This window comes from Ambystoma mexicanum, chromosome 5q (assembly GCF_040938575.1).
Source record: "Ambystoma mexicanum isolate Mex_15411 chromosome 5q, UKY_AmexF1_1, whole genome shotgun sequence".
Lineage (NCBI taxonomy): Eukaryota > Metazoa > Chordata > Amphibia > Caudata > Ambystomatidae > Ambystoma > Ambystoma mexicanum.
In genome coordinates this window covers 542,619,407-542,634,789 of record NC_090933.1, presented here as the reverse complement: position 1 = coordinate 542,634,789, position 15,383 = coordinate 542,619,407, and positions in this window count along the sequence as shown.

The window sequence follows — 15,383 nt, the reverse complement described above, 5'->3', positions numbered from 1 at the left end:
AAGTACCACCTGGGCACCCTGTGGAGCTGCCCCTGAGCCAGCGGCCAGGCTGGTGGAGGAAACATCCCTGCCACAGTCGGGAGTAGGGGGTCCAGCAGGGGTGGCCACCCCACCAACTGGACCGCAGCAAGAGGAGGACATGCAGGCATCAACAGTCAGGGCATGTGCACTGCAGCAGCAGGCTCAGGGTGGGAGCGATCATGGCTCGGGGTTATCAGCATCACAGGGGCAGGCATCGGCCATCGGACAGGAGGACCCAGGATTGGGAGTGTCTTCCGTGTGGCAGTGGTTGGGCTAGCAAATAGATGCGGAGCAGTGGCGGGCGTAGAGGGCATGGGCCACAATGGTCAGGGCGGAGAACTCCATGTGCCAGGCGTTGAGGCGGGCTGCGTGCCTTGAGGCAACTCGCAGGGAGTTGGTGGAGGCCATGGCTGCATCCCTGCAAGACCTTGAGGCCAGGGAAGAGGCCCAGCTCCGGGACATTGAAGTGGAGTTCGATGATGCCCTGGCCCGGGACATCAATGAGTGAAACGTCGGACTAGCCCATCACCTTTGTAAATAGTTATGTAGGTGTAGGTTTCCTTTTTGTTTTCTTTTTGTTTGGGGCGCATGGACTATGCCCCGCCTTTTTGTATATAGTTATTTATTAGGTGGGATTTTGGTTAGGTTTCCTTGGATTTTTGGGCTCATGGACCCTTGAATGTTCTTTTGGATATAGTTATGGACCTGGATTGACTCTTCTTTTTTACCCATGGTGGCCATAAGGGCCATGGCTCTGGATTGTGTAGAAATGGTAGGTGGGGGGACATGAGTCGGGGCCTGTTGGCAGGTTGCCATCAATGGGGGTGGGGTGGGGGACATGAGTTGGGGCCTGCTGACAGGTTGCTGTCAATGGGGGCGGGGTGGGAGACATGAGTCGGGGCCTGCTGGCAGGTTGCTGTGAATCTGGGTGGAGTGGGGGACATGAGTTGGGGCCTGCTGGCAGGTTGCTGTCAATGCGGGTGGGGTAGGGGGATCTGAGTCAGGGCCTGCTGGCAGGTGCCCATCACTGGGGGTGGGGAGGCGGACATGAGTCAGGGCCTGCTGGCAGGTTGCCGTCAATGGGGGTGGGGTGGGGACATGAGACGGGGCCTGCTGGCAGGTTGCCGTCAATTGGGGTGGGGTGGGGGACATATGTCAGGGCTCCCAAGTGCATGGTGACATGTGGCCTGCCTGCAGGGCATGGTCAGCGGTGATTAGCTGCCTTCAGGGCATGGGGAGGGTGGATGGGCTGCCTGCAGGGCATGCCCAGGGTTGATGGGCTGCCTGCGGGGCATGCCCAGGGGTGATGGCTGCCTGCAGGCCATGGGGAGGGGGAGGGCTGTCTGCAGGGGATGCCCAGGGGTGATGGGTTGGCTGTGTGGCATGCCCAGGGGTGATGGCTGCCTACAGGCCATGGGGAGGGGGAGGGCTGTCTGCAGGGGATGCCCAGGGGTGATGGGTTGCCTGCGGGGCATGCCCAGGGGTGATGGCTGCCTGCAGGCCATGGGGAGGCTGGATGGGCTGCCTGCAGGGGATGCCCAGGGGTGATGGGTTGGCTGTGTGGCATGCCCAGGGGTGATGGGCTGCCTGCAAGCCACAGTGAGGGGGGCCACTCCCGGGAGGGCCCACACTGCCAAATCACGTGTAAAACTCCTGCGCACCCTTTGGAATACACGTTCCCTGCTTGCACCAGCAAAATCGCATGTTAAACCCCCAGAATACGCGCATTCCACTCCCACAAGGCTGATCGTGTGTAAAACTGCCCGTGCACCCCCTGAAAACACGCAAGCAGCCCATCCACCTTCCCCATGCCCGCAGGCAGCCCATCACCTCCGGGCAAGCCCTGCAGGCAGCCCATCACCCCAGGGCATGCCCCACAGGCAATCCATCCACCCTCCCCATGGCCTGCAGGCAGCCCATCACCCCTGGGCATGCTCTGCAGGCAGCTCATCACCCCTGGGCATGCCCCGCAGGCAGACCATCCACCATCCCCATGGCCCACAGGCAGCCCATCACCCCTGGGCATGCCCCGCAGGCAGCCCATCCACCCTCCCCATGACCCGCAGGCAGCCCATCACCCCAGTCCATGCCCCACAGGCAACCCACACCACAGGTGGGGTTTATGCATATTCAGAGGGGTGCGCAGGGAGTTTTCCAGGCGATTTCGCTGGCGCAGCAGTGTACAAGTATTCCGAGGGGTCCGCTGGGAGTTTTCCACACAATGTCGCTGGTGCGAGCGGGTTACGCATGATCCGAGGGGTGCGCAGGGATTTGTCCACGCGATTTTGCTGGCATGAACGGGGTACGCATATTCTGAGGGGTGCACAGTGAGTTTTCCACGTGATTTCGCTTGCGCGAGCGAGGTACGCCTATTCCGAGGGGTGCGCAGGGAGCTTTCCATGCAATTTTGCTGGCGCATGATGGCTGTGTGGCTTTTTTAGTGCATTTTCATGGTTGGGGTGCTGTATGCTGGTCCACTGGCCTTTGCGCCATGTACGGGATTTGTGTGATGTTTTGGCGCACAGGGCGTGGTTGGGGGCGTAACTGGCATTGCTGCAGGGTCGCTGCACCACTCTGCACCATGGCTGGTTATGGATTTTAGTATCCATGAATACGCTCTGCGTGAAAATGGGTTTTGGCATTTGGCGCACGTGGCTGGTGCACGCTGGCGCACGCTCCCTCTCTGCGCCAGCCGTGTGCGCTACTTCTGAGCTAAATTCTATGAATTACCCCCAGAATGTATTTTTAAGAATGAAATGCCAGCTTGTAAGTTTCAGTATCTTTAGCGGGATGAAGATAGATGTATCATGGTGGGCCTGGGGGCTAGAAAGATCTTCGTGTATTCAGAAGAGGCACGTTTAAGCTTCATGACATCCCGATTAATACCATCATCATCATCCAATAATGAAATGTGTTTTTAACCTCCCGTATGAATAAATGAAGGCCCTCATACATCTCATTGGAGAGTTGGAGTGGAGCCAGCCGTTCTGCTCATGTATGGGCAGAGATATTCTGCTCACCAACATCTCCATTCGCAATCTCCTAGCACAAATGTACCGTTAGTGAGCATTCATGTGAAAAGTTAATTTTGCAATAGAATTCCATGGCCCTACATTTCACGTGTAGCCCCCAGGAAACCAATCCCAAATTGGCACAGATACATTCCATTGGCAGACTCGGTGAGATTCCAGCATCTGATTCCACATACAACGCTCAAGCTGCTTCGGCTATTTCAGATCGCAGGTGGCCTAAAACTACAAATAGTCTTGTTGGGACAAATGTTCCTTTATTTGCGTACATCTAGTGGAGTAAACTAAACAGACGGACATTAGTTTTAACGCATTTGCGAGCTCTCATAAACTGGCTCTATTATATTAGTTCTTACTTGTGCCCCCATGTCAAACTACTGATAATGGGTACCCCTGGACATTTCATAGTGTGGCCCACCCTAATGGGATTGCTATTTTCTTTTACGGCAGAGCACATTGGCTCCTATTATTTTTCTGACAGCAGCAGAAATATTTAAAATGAAAAACATGAACATATCTCTAACATGATCACAAACAACTGACATTCTCATGAATTCTAGTGAGCATCATGAACGAGTCTCCAGTATGTCATACCACCACCTTCCCAGTTATTCTCATATATATATATATATATATATATATATATATATATATATATATATATATATATATATATATATATATATATATACACTTTGTTAAGGGGACGTTATGGTTAAGTTGCACTACCAAAAACCTGTGAAATTCACAATTTATTTTTTTATAAATGTGACATTATGGTTGAAAGTAAAACCGAAAACCCCTGAAATTCACCAGTTATGGTAGGCTAAGCAACCATAACTGCCAGCACAACGGTGCACTGCTAACACTAACAACCAGGACATCAAAAATGACATCACAAATGTCCTTGATGACATCACTGATGACATCACATGTGCATTTACTTTTCAGACGAGGGGTTGTGAATGTAATTGTAGCAAAAAAGTATCAGGGATTATCAGGACATGTGTAATAAAGTACATACTTCATCACACAATGTAGTGTTCTAAAGAAAATTCCATTGCAGGGTTCTTTCTAGTACAGGAACCTACTCATACAAAAATGTAGGCATTGGCTGCAGCATACACCACAGAGGTGCTATGTTTGTACTTTACAAAGTTGCATAATAAAAAGGTGAATGTTTCTATATCACACTTTTGTGGTCTGTGAAACATGTACTAAGTTGCTAATAATGCATCACTTACTACATATTTCTAGTAATACACACAAAACATAAATAGACTACAATGCATACAAAGATGGCGCTTATATATGGAGAGTAAAGTAAGCATACAAGAGGCAGTATCATTAGCAACTGTGTATAATCTGCATGATTGTATTCACGCACAAAAATGATTACTGTATTTCAAGCCTGCTTCTTCCCCTATATATGTACATCATAAGATGCGATTAAATTCTATGGAAAGTATTGTAAGAACATGTGAGAATAGCAACATCTATAAATGTAATACCTTTTGAAAGTTAAGTTTCTGACTGTCAGTAAATAAACCCACCTGGCCTAGATGTGGCAGTGAACAAAAACGAAGGGGCTACACATGTGATGTCATCAATGACATTTGTGATGTCATCTTTGATGTCCTGGGTGTTAGTGTTAGCAGTGTACAGTGGTGCGGGCAGTTATGGTTGCTTAGCCTACCATAACTGGCGAATTTCAGGGGTTTTTTCAGTTTAACTTTCAACTATAATGTCACATTTATAAAGTTTCTTTTAGTGAATTTCACAGGTTTTTAGTAGTGCAACTTAACCATAACATCCCCTTAACAAAGTTTTTTTTAGTGAATTTCACGGGTTTTTAGTAGGGCAACTTAACCATAACGTCCCTTTAACAAAGTTTTTTCTTAGTGAATTTCATAGTTTTGTAGTAGGGCAACGTACTCAAAACACCCCGTTAACAAAGTTTTTTTACTGAATGTACACTCTCATCATTTGAATTTGGGAGATATGTACTATAATTCCCTTACTTAATATACATGCAACAATTCTCCTATTAATCCTGATATAGTAACAAGAACCCATAGTAAAAAAAGTATTTTAGCAAAAATGTTTCGCCACAGAGTCCTTCAGAATCTAATAAGAACAGGACCAAAATCATCCTCAACCCTTAAAACCTACGGTAGAAAATTAATCCTACAAGCTCTCATGGACATTGCAATCCTTCTCAAAAGGAAGCTGTTCATATTAGTGTTAAATAGGATAAAGTCACTAACAAATCTAAGTACCAAACTACAAAAGAAATTTATCAATAAATGGAATGTGAACAAAAATAACTTCTTACATATTTGTGGAGGTGATGGAGTCACACAACAACCACAGAACCATATTTTAATGAAGAAGCATACAAACACAATCAAACAAACACAATTGCCATCCATAGCAGTGGACGACGGTATGAAAAAATCAATAATACCAGCATGGAAAACGAAACATTGCTAAGAAAAGTATCCCCTGAAAACTCAGAATTACCTCTCAATTTGACTGAAGCAGACCATCCAGCATAGAAATAAATGGCCATGCACATCAATGTGTGCCATTCCTAACAAATCTTTCAAATCTTTACGTCAGTTCCTCAATCAGTATGTAAAAGGTAAAGACAAAATGAAAATGAAAGTGCTACAAAATATGGATATCAGTCCAGTGCGCAAATACACAGGACTGCAAGGACCTTCATTAGCCTGCATTTCTGGACCTATTTGCAAAAGCACCTTCCATGATATCAAAAGGATATCAATACATCATTCAAATGTAAGAAATCTAGTATATAAAATATACTATGCTAAATGTCCAGCTTCAGAATTAGCCAATTTAAATAACACTCTTCTGCATGGTACACCCAAATACCTACAAGAAGAAATTGACCGTATCCAGAGAAAATATTTTGGAAGTGAAAGCCACTTACAAAATGCAATAGTTTTAGAACAGACTACCAACAATGCTGCACATAGCAACCTCTATAACACACATACAAAAAATAAATACTAAAATTTAAAAGTGCATCAGCTGAAGTACCAAACCATGTGTGTGTGTGTTGCCGCAGAACGTTTTACAAAAGGAACACAAACAATGTAGACATAGCATACAAAGTAGCAGACAATGAAGATTCCAAATGGTTTCAATTAGCTCTCTACCTTTTAGCAGAAAACAAATATGAAATAAGAGAACCCCAAATATGTTGCAGTTACAAAACTAGATAACAACCAAACTCCTTCACGTGCTATAACAAATAATTTGCAATTGTTCCCACTACCAAAAACCCTGCAACAACTCAATTTGTATGAGGGCATCATAATTCAAACAGTTCACCCATTTCAAGCAATTATATGCCTTCACCATCCAAAAACAGCAAAATTACCTCCCTCTGAACTGGTGAAAGGCATTTGTGGCAAAGTAGTTTATTTGCCATTAGATCTAACCGAAAATATACACACTCTGGGAGTGCAACGATCAATAGAGCATTCTTTAATTGTCTTGGTAAATGCTGTAACAACAAAGGATAAAAAAATTTGGCAACAACTGGTGGACTTACATGAAGTTAGACAAGCCTTACAATATCTGAAAGACAATAACGAGTACTACAAGGAAATAAATATCGAAGACAACTTAAGGGAAGCACCTGAAATAATTCAAGAGCCATCAGAAACTGGACAATTCTAACTTCTGGATCCTGCTGCAGTATGCACTCTTTTGGACAGGTAAACAATACATCCATTGCATTCCAATGAAAGCATAGATGATGCACTAGAAACGTACCAAATGCGACAAACCAAAGGTTCACCAATGAGTATATGGGAAAAAAGTATAGAAGCACATGTTTTCCACTGCTATTTCCTACTGGCAAAGGTGGAAGATACAATGATAGACCCACTCAGATTACGCCATCAGAATACCGCTCATTACGAATGTATTTGCACAATCCCAGATTTAGACAAAATGTGGAGTACATATTCCCCTTACTCTTTGAAAGTGAACTAGCAACGCTATGTTACGGAGTTGCACACATTTTGAAATCTGGAACCCACTTTCAAAATATGTCAGCTACGCAATTAATACAAAAAGTACAGGAAAAAGATGAGGTTTTACAATCAAGTATAACACATTTGTTTGCAAACATGCGTGGTACAAAAGAGTACTGGTTCTGACGGCACAGAGACGTATGTTGTATGATCAGAAACCTTGGACCACCGACTTAGTTTGTGACACTAAGTTGTGCAGAATATGCATGGGAAGATTTACATGAGTTCCAATGCATAGCAAACAACAACAAAACCAACATAGATATGTTAACTCCTGGAGAACTTTGCTCTCTAGATCAGTTAATATGTCAAGATATTTCCATCATCGTTTCATTGCTATGCTACACTTTATTTGCAATAACACTGTTCCTCCCCTCGGAGAAGTGCAACACTTCTTTTGGAGAAAAGAATATCAAGCGAGAGGAGCACCACATATTCACATGCTTTTATGGATCAAAGGTGCACCTAAATTTGGTCACGACAGTGATGCCATTGTTTTGCAGTTCATCCAAAAATATGTCACTTGTAAAATCCCATCACAACGGACACATAGGGACCTGCATTGGCAGGTTTTACATTTTCAAAGACACAAATGTGGCAAATATTGTCATTGCAAATACAAAAACAAAGGTAAATACTACAACAAATGCCGCTTGGGTTTCCATAGACCAGTTACAGAAACAGGTGAAGTGAATAACTTCATGTCTTCAGTTCGACATAGTGTTAAAGGTAAATCACCTAAGAACATGTATTACATAAAAAGAACAGAAGAATCAAATTATATCAATGATTACAATGCAATCATTGCCCTCTTATGGAATGCAAACATAGATGTGCAGTACATTGCAGACAATTCTACTGCTGTTGCATGATATGTTACAGCCTAGTTAACAAAAGCAGAAAAAAACAGAGCTTCAAGACCTCTGGGATGAGCTAGCATCAAACAAAGCACTATCGCAGAAATTGTACAGCCTAGGCATAAAAATGCTCTCTCATAGAGAATGTGGTGCCTATGAAGCAGCAGATCGTTTAACCTGTACTGCTTTGTATGGAAAATCAGACAACATAGGATGGCTAAGTCTTGGTCCTACTAAAGCTAGAAAAAGGGTTCTGAAATTATATGAGGACATAGAAACAATTACCAGAAATGATCCCAACACCCAATACATTTAAAAAAAACTATTTGGACACATTCTATCCGAACAGGAGTAGCACTTTGGAAAGAATGTGTCTATACCACATAGCTGAAAACTTTGCATACAAAAATAGTGTAAAACCCGATGAAAGCAAAGGTAGATATTGAGTAACCGATTGTGAAGGCAGCTTAGTGAAACTTACCAAAGGAAGCGTATTTAATCATGTTAAATTGTCATTAAAAACTCAACAAAAAGATGTATATTACATGTCTCTGCTACAACTGTTTAAAGCGTGGAGAAAAGAGGAACAGATACTAGATGACTGTGACTGCTATGAAGATTATTTCAAAGCAAATGAAAGCGCTATCACCGATGTGAACTTTACACAGTACAAAACAGTGTTACACAATGAGCAGCAACACTAAGAAGAACTTCAGGCCCAACTAGATAAGGACTCTTCCGACAGTAGTCAACCTTCTGTAACAGGAAACCAAGAACCACTAGGACAGCCATTAATAGCAAATGAGGCAGAATTAGCTATGACAGAAGTGGAAAACACCATGTGTCACTATCAAGAAGATATCGAAGACCAAACTGTACAACAAGCAAAACTTAACAAAGATCAGCGCCCCATTTTTAAAGACGTAACAAAACAAATTGTACATGGTGTGCAACACGAAAATAAAGAATGTACCTGCCAAAATGACAAACCTACACTGCTGTACGTCAGTGGTGAAGCTGGGTCAGGAAAAGCATTCTTCATCAAAATCATCAGCAAGTTCCTTCAACAATTGACAAACAACAAACTGTCAGCTGTTGTAACTGCCTTCACTGGTTTAGCTGCCTACAACATAGGCGGTGTCACTTTACACCGATTACTTCTCCTTCCAGTAGAGCACCAAAACAAATTAGACTATTACAAACTTTCTGCAGAAGCTGCAATGGAACTACGCAGAGTATTAAAACATATGAAAATGCTACTAATATATGAAGTGGGTATGGTCTCCAACCTAATGTTGGCCTTGATTCATCTCAGATTGCAAGAAGTACATAAAACAACCTACAAAGAACTCTTTGCAGGCAAACACATTATCGTTTTCGGAGATCTTCTACAATTGACACCAGTGAAAGGTGAACCTATTTTTTAAAATTTAGGACACAAACTTTGCCGTAAAACTGTGGGCAGCATAGGAAATGTCAACCTTTGGCAACATTTCCAATGCAGAGAATTAACAGAAAACATGCGGTAATCTGCAAATCTCACTTATTCAACATCTTAAAAAGTATTAGAGTTGGTGTACTATCGCAAGAAGCACAAGCCATATTGAAAAAACGGCACATTCATGCGCTTTATGGCGATAATGCATGTGCTACTGATTTTATGGAACAATTAGCGCACAAAAATGTCAATTGTATGGCCGTAATGCCAACTCTTGCAAGCTGTTTCAAATTCAATGAAACAATGTTAAATAAAGAAATGCAACCAATTATAGAAATTTGCGCCACAGACAAACTATACGTACATGGTATGACACTACCCATGCGAGAGCAAGCTAGAACAAGAATACATAGCTTAGAAAAATCAATCTCCAACACAACTGGGTTGGAAAACATATTAAAATTATCCTTAAATTGTAGAGTAATGCTTAAACGTAACCTTGACGTGGAGCAAGGGCTAATTAATGGGGCACTGGGTACAGTTGTTGGCTTTCAATCATACCCACGTGACAACAACATTCAGTTTGTCAATATTCGCTTTGACAAACATTCAGAAGTGAAAAGGATAGGGCACTCAACTGCTCGATTCCTTCTCTTCAAAGATATGTAAGTAGGTAGAGAACAATTGTCTCTAACTCTTGCATATGCAGTCACCATTCATAAATCCCAAGGTCTTACCCTATACAAAGCATTGATAGATATAGGAAACACAGTCTTTAAAGAAGGCATCACGCTTACGTACACTTGACTGTCTTTTTCTAATGAACTTTGATGCAAGTAAAATGAGTGCTGATAGTCCTTGTATTTTAGAATACAATAGACTGTGTTCAATGTACACCCCACATCTGAAATATCCTGTTCAAGAAAAAGTAAAACGTGGTAAAAGAAAACTAAATCAAACATAAATGCAACATAATCTGACAGCAAATCATTCAAAGAACACAAAAGAAGCTAAAGCTTCATCAATTACCACAAGCAAAGAAGAACCTATCAGGGAAAGTAAACCAGGTACTTCTTCAAACAAGGAACAGAAAGGCTGAAAAGTGCACTCAGATACAGAACTAGCTGGTCCATTCAAATTTTCTAATGAAACTGGTGTAAGTTGCTATGCAAATGTAGCAATGAATATTTATCCTAATTGGATTTTGAGCCTATTTCTGTATCAAGCTTAATAGACTCCACAAATGGAATTTTGGGAACGGCGCACTGATCACACCTTCCTTTTTTAAGCCTGTGTCCTTAGAACAGTTTCATGTTCCCTGTACACAGCACGGACTGAACTACTACCCTTATGTACACAGCACAGACTGAAATACTACCCTTATTAGACCCCTCATTCTCTGTATGTACAAACATCCCGAACAAGGCGTCCATAGATAGTACATCAGGAACACCTACCGCCAGAACATAAGCAGTTTTTCACCCATCTCTTACTGTCTAAAACTCCCCAAGCACTTTGAGACAGCAAAATAGGTTTCGAAATAGTTTGTTGCCGCTGGTACCCGCTCCGCGGTCGGCAGATCCAAGATGTCGGCGCATCCAAACAACAACTAAACACGTCTCGCTGCAGCCAATCGGCAAATACGTTGCATGTCCCGGTCATGACGCCAGTCCCTTAGCCAATCGGTGTCTTGTCCGCTGAGCGAACAGGGAAGTGTGACCGCGGAGCGTACATAGATATCACTAATTTTTAGAGACCTAGTTTTTGGTCATTTTAAACAAAAGTACTGCACAGAAGATCATCAAATTTGCAAAAGCACGCTTTCGGGACCAAGCCCCTGCCCCTGCCGCAAAATTGGTGAACATCCGTCCAGCGGTTTGCCCTGTAGCAGTGCGCAAAGTTTTTCCCCCATTCAGGCAATGGGAAAAAATGAAGTTTTGGGAACCCCCCTATAACTTTTCTTCCCCCCCCCCCTAGAACAAACATCACCAAACTTTGCAAAAAAATTCAGAGTGGCCCATATACTTTTTCTGCAAACTGTGGTGAGGATTCATCCAGGGGGAGCAGAGTTATAGGCCGCCCAAAAAGTGCTCTTCCTATGGAAACAGCAACTTAACCATAACTACACGGCCACTACTGTGGCCGTGTAATATATATATATATATTTTGAATATCACAAACCGATGCTGAGCACTGTGAACCGCACTCCTGGGACTCCAGATGAATCATACATCAAAAATATCCATGAAGGGCAAATTCTTTATTTCAAATCCTTAGGTGCATAGACAAGGAGGAGGATGCACAACACCACTGTCAACAAATGTGTTGCTTGATCACGTGCAACAGACACAAATACAATAGATTAGCTTCATAGCCAAACTTTATGGCTTTCTGAAACTAAAAGGTCCTTCCATAGTGTACTGGAGGGTGGAGCGACCTCTGAACGGGCCCATGAGATTCAGAGCTCACCCTGTGGCACCTTAAGTCGAGATAGCTGCAACTTTAGGAGAATGGGGTGCAGGATTCTCTTATTCTAACACCAATCAATAAGGACAAATCAATGGTTTGGCAAAGGGAAGTCTGTTTAATGACAAGTACAAAAAACGGGGAAACAAATGGAAATCATCAGAGCTGTGATTGCCTGTCTCGCTTCAACTTCCAAATTCTTCATTCAAACAGTAATTTTTATAGCAAATTCTCATCATCATTGACGTGTAAAACTCATAAGTTTGACATGCAATTCTATTGTTTGGGAAAGGTAATGTAAGTATAGGTACTACATCTGTATATGGTAACAGAGAGTGAGGATTGGATAACTCTTATTGGGTGGGCATCTACGCCCATCCCTCTACATCACTTGTGACAGACATCACTACAAGTACAACGGATCATTGGTTTTACTAGCTATAGGACCCTAGATTATTTGGTCCATTGTGATTGGGTAGGTTACACCCGTAGACATAAATCTCGACTTTAATTAGCAGCATGTAGAATGGACACCCAGATGCAGCGTGACCCAAGATTCACCCTGCCTCCCTTCCATCAATCAGTACCTTCGGGCTATGTGTCAATTAGTTGGTTGAGGATGGCCTCGAAGCTGTAGCTTCTTATCAGGGAAGTTTATGGCATCCTCCAGCTTTGGGTGACATCAGACTTTGGTACCTCTTCGTGCTTTGCTGGTGACGTGTCAGTACACTGCAAAGCTGCTTCATTTTCCATCTATTTGCGTAATTGATTCTTTGTTCGGCCTTGCCACGTGCCTGGGCCTCCTTATCTTGACCTTCATGGGGCAGGCTTCTATGCTCTTGAGTTTCAATTCTTAGATGATGCCGCTCTCCTCCCTTCCTGGAGTTGAGCTCCAATTCCTAGGCATGAGCTGCTTCTTGCTAAGTTTCGATTCCGCTCTGTCGTCAGACTTTGTGCTGGTATATGAATCCTGGCCTATTTGGACCTACCATCCTGGGCTAATTCTGCTTTCGTAAAATGGAGTTACACTTGTATAATGTGCTTCTTGAGGTAGACATATCTATGTGTATATAGTTGGCGTTTGCCGCTCTATTCTTGTACTAAGCATTGTAAGCCGTACTGTTTTCTTAGCTTCTTGCATTACAAGCCTATTTACAGGTGTTAACTGGTTGCATGTTTTCATCATGCTCTATGGTTATGTTTCTTTATATTTTCACATTGTCTCTTGTTCTATGTCTGTGATATCTTTATCTATAGTGTTTTCATCTTAGAGTGTTATCTTTTGGTTGTTGTTCGTTCATCTGTACGTCTGTCCAGGCACTCATGACGTAACCATTCGCCTTCCTTTAAGGCCCTTTGGATCTCTTCATGGACAGTTTTTAGGTACTAATTGTTTCGTGTCAGCTGTTGGTATGGTTGTCTCAATGGGTACCTTGCTGCCCATGGTTGTCTGGTTATAGGCATTTCAACAGGTATTGCTCCTCTGATGGGCACTGGGCAGAGCCCTAGCGCGGCTCTCTGCTGGTTTATTTGCTCATCATACATCAAATATCTTGGCGCGTGTGTTCCTGGTATCTCAAACTGGGTGGCTGGAGTGCAGGCCATATCTGGGACCTCCTCTACACACCCCCCTCTGGTCGGTTTATCGACCACTTCTGCTTCCTCCTATCGATTATTCTTACTTGGTTCTTCTACATCCAATTCTTCATCTTCTGGGTTTGTACATGATGGTGTAACGTGTATTTCCCGGAGTCCACATTTTTATCACTCCTTTCAGGCTTCCTGCTGTTTTGACATGTTCGTCTTCGTTCCAGGTCATAAGCGGACATTGTCCATTCGGGCTGCAATAGATCCATTTTCCTTCATACTTCCTTTGTTTTCTGGGATACACAAACTTTGTTCCTTCTGGCGCAAATTCGCTGGCCTTCACAACGTTTCTTAATTCTTCATCAGTCAAGTCTCCGGGCTTCCATCCTGGTTTGACATCGATCATGATCTTCATCCCAGTGGCTTTCTTTGCATTTTTCTGGCACTGTGTGATGATTATCTTGATAACACAAAATCCTAGTAGTATCATCAATAGCAGGGCTACCAGAAACTTGAATATGTTAGCCATCCATTGTGGGACCCATGAGAAAAGTGTTCCAAACCAGCTGTCCTCATCAACTTCGGTGGTTTCATCGATCATCTGGTTCTGTAGCTTTGTTAGCATCTCTATGGCCTCTATCAAAGTTCCGTTTTCTTCATCATGGGAAGGTGTACATGTGCATCATGATTCTCCGTTTTTTGCACAAACACCTCCATCCATCGCTGTGATCATGTCAAGTACATATCTGTTCTGGAGGGTCATTAATCGAATTGCTCTTAGTTCTTCTTTAATCACGTTGAATCCTTTTATGGTAGTGTTGATGGTCTGCAATAACTCCCATCTGATTATCTGCAACCATTTCGTATTTGCCCCAACCTAGAATCTTGGCATGAGGATTGTTGCGAACACTGATGAAGTGAGACTAAACAGCCTGTGTTTGTGTGGGATTGCATGAAATGCTTCTTCTGATTTGGCAGAAAAGTAATTTTCTCTCTTTCTTTGGGATACCAGTTCCACAGATCTCCTTTTCCTCTGGTGAACATCTGCTTTCAGGAAACTGTCACTATTCAGGGCACTCTTTGGGATCACTAGTGCAGGAATGTGGACGTTCACTATTGTGCATATGCCTCCCCAGTTTTTCAGCAGTCTTATGTATGCTTTGGATCCACACGCCCAGTAATGATCCATAATTACTGCGGTTCCGTGAGTCATTCCTGGAGCTTCAAAGATTCGTCCGCATTTCTGATTCTCTCCCATTTTTCTTGTGCCATTGTTCCTGAAGCACAATTTCGGCCGTTCCAGTGGCACTTTCTACAAGGGTCCTCCTCTGTCTTTGACCCATGTCAGTAATCTTGTGAGTTTCGGCCATAAAGGTTTGCGCAACCTCTGTGAGTTCTCTATTGCCTCTTTATATGCTCCATAGATCATCCATGCTTGGCAGATCACCACTCCTTTTTCCCATCCGTTTTGTGAAAGCACTGTTCCCCAAATCCGCATTTGGCCTCTGTTGTTCCAATTTTTTGGCTCTTCTGGAGTTTTTCCTTGGACATTTAGCTTTGGGTTTACTTCCCATCTGATTGCTGTTCCTTTAACTCCAGGCTTCTCGTACCTGATTACATGATTCCTTATATGGGTTCTGTTTCTCATCTTAATGTCCCGTATATAATCATCTTCATCAGGGTAATTTGTCTCAGTTGCCCATATCAGTGAGGCATCCCTTCCCATGAACTGTCCTTTGGTGTTGCACATTGCTACGTGTGAAAGACAGTGTGCTATCGGGACGTCAATTTCTACAGCCACAAAAATCTTGGAGTTCCCCATGCTGTACGGTAGAAGTGCACAAACAAAGCATTCTCCTTCTCATTTTCTTCTTCCAACTTCTTTCATGTGCTGGTACCAAATGTTGTTTCCTAG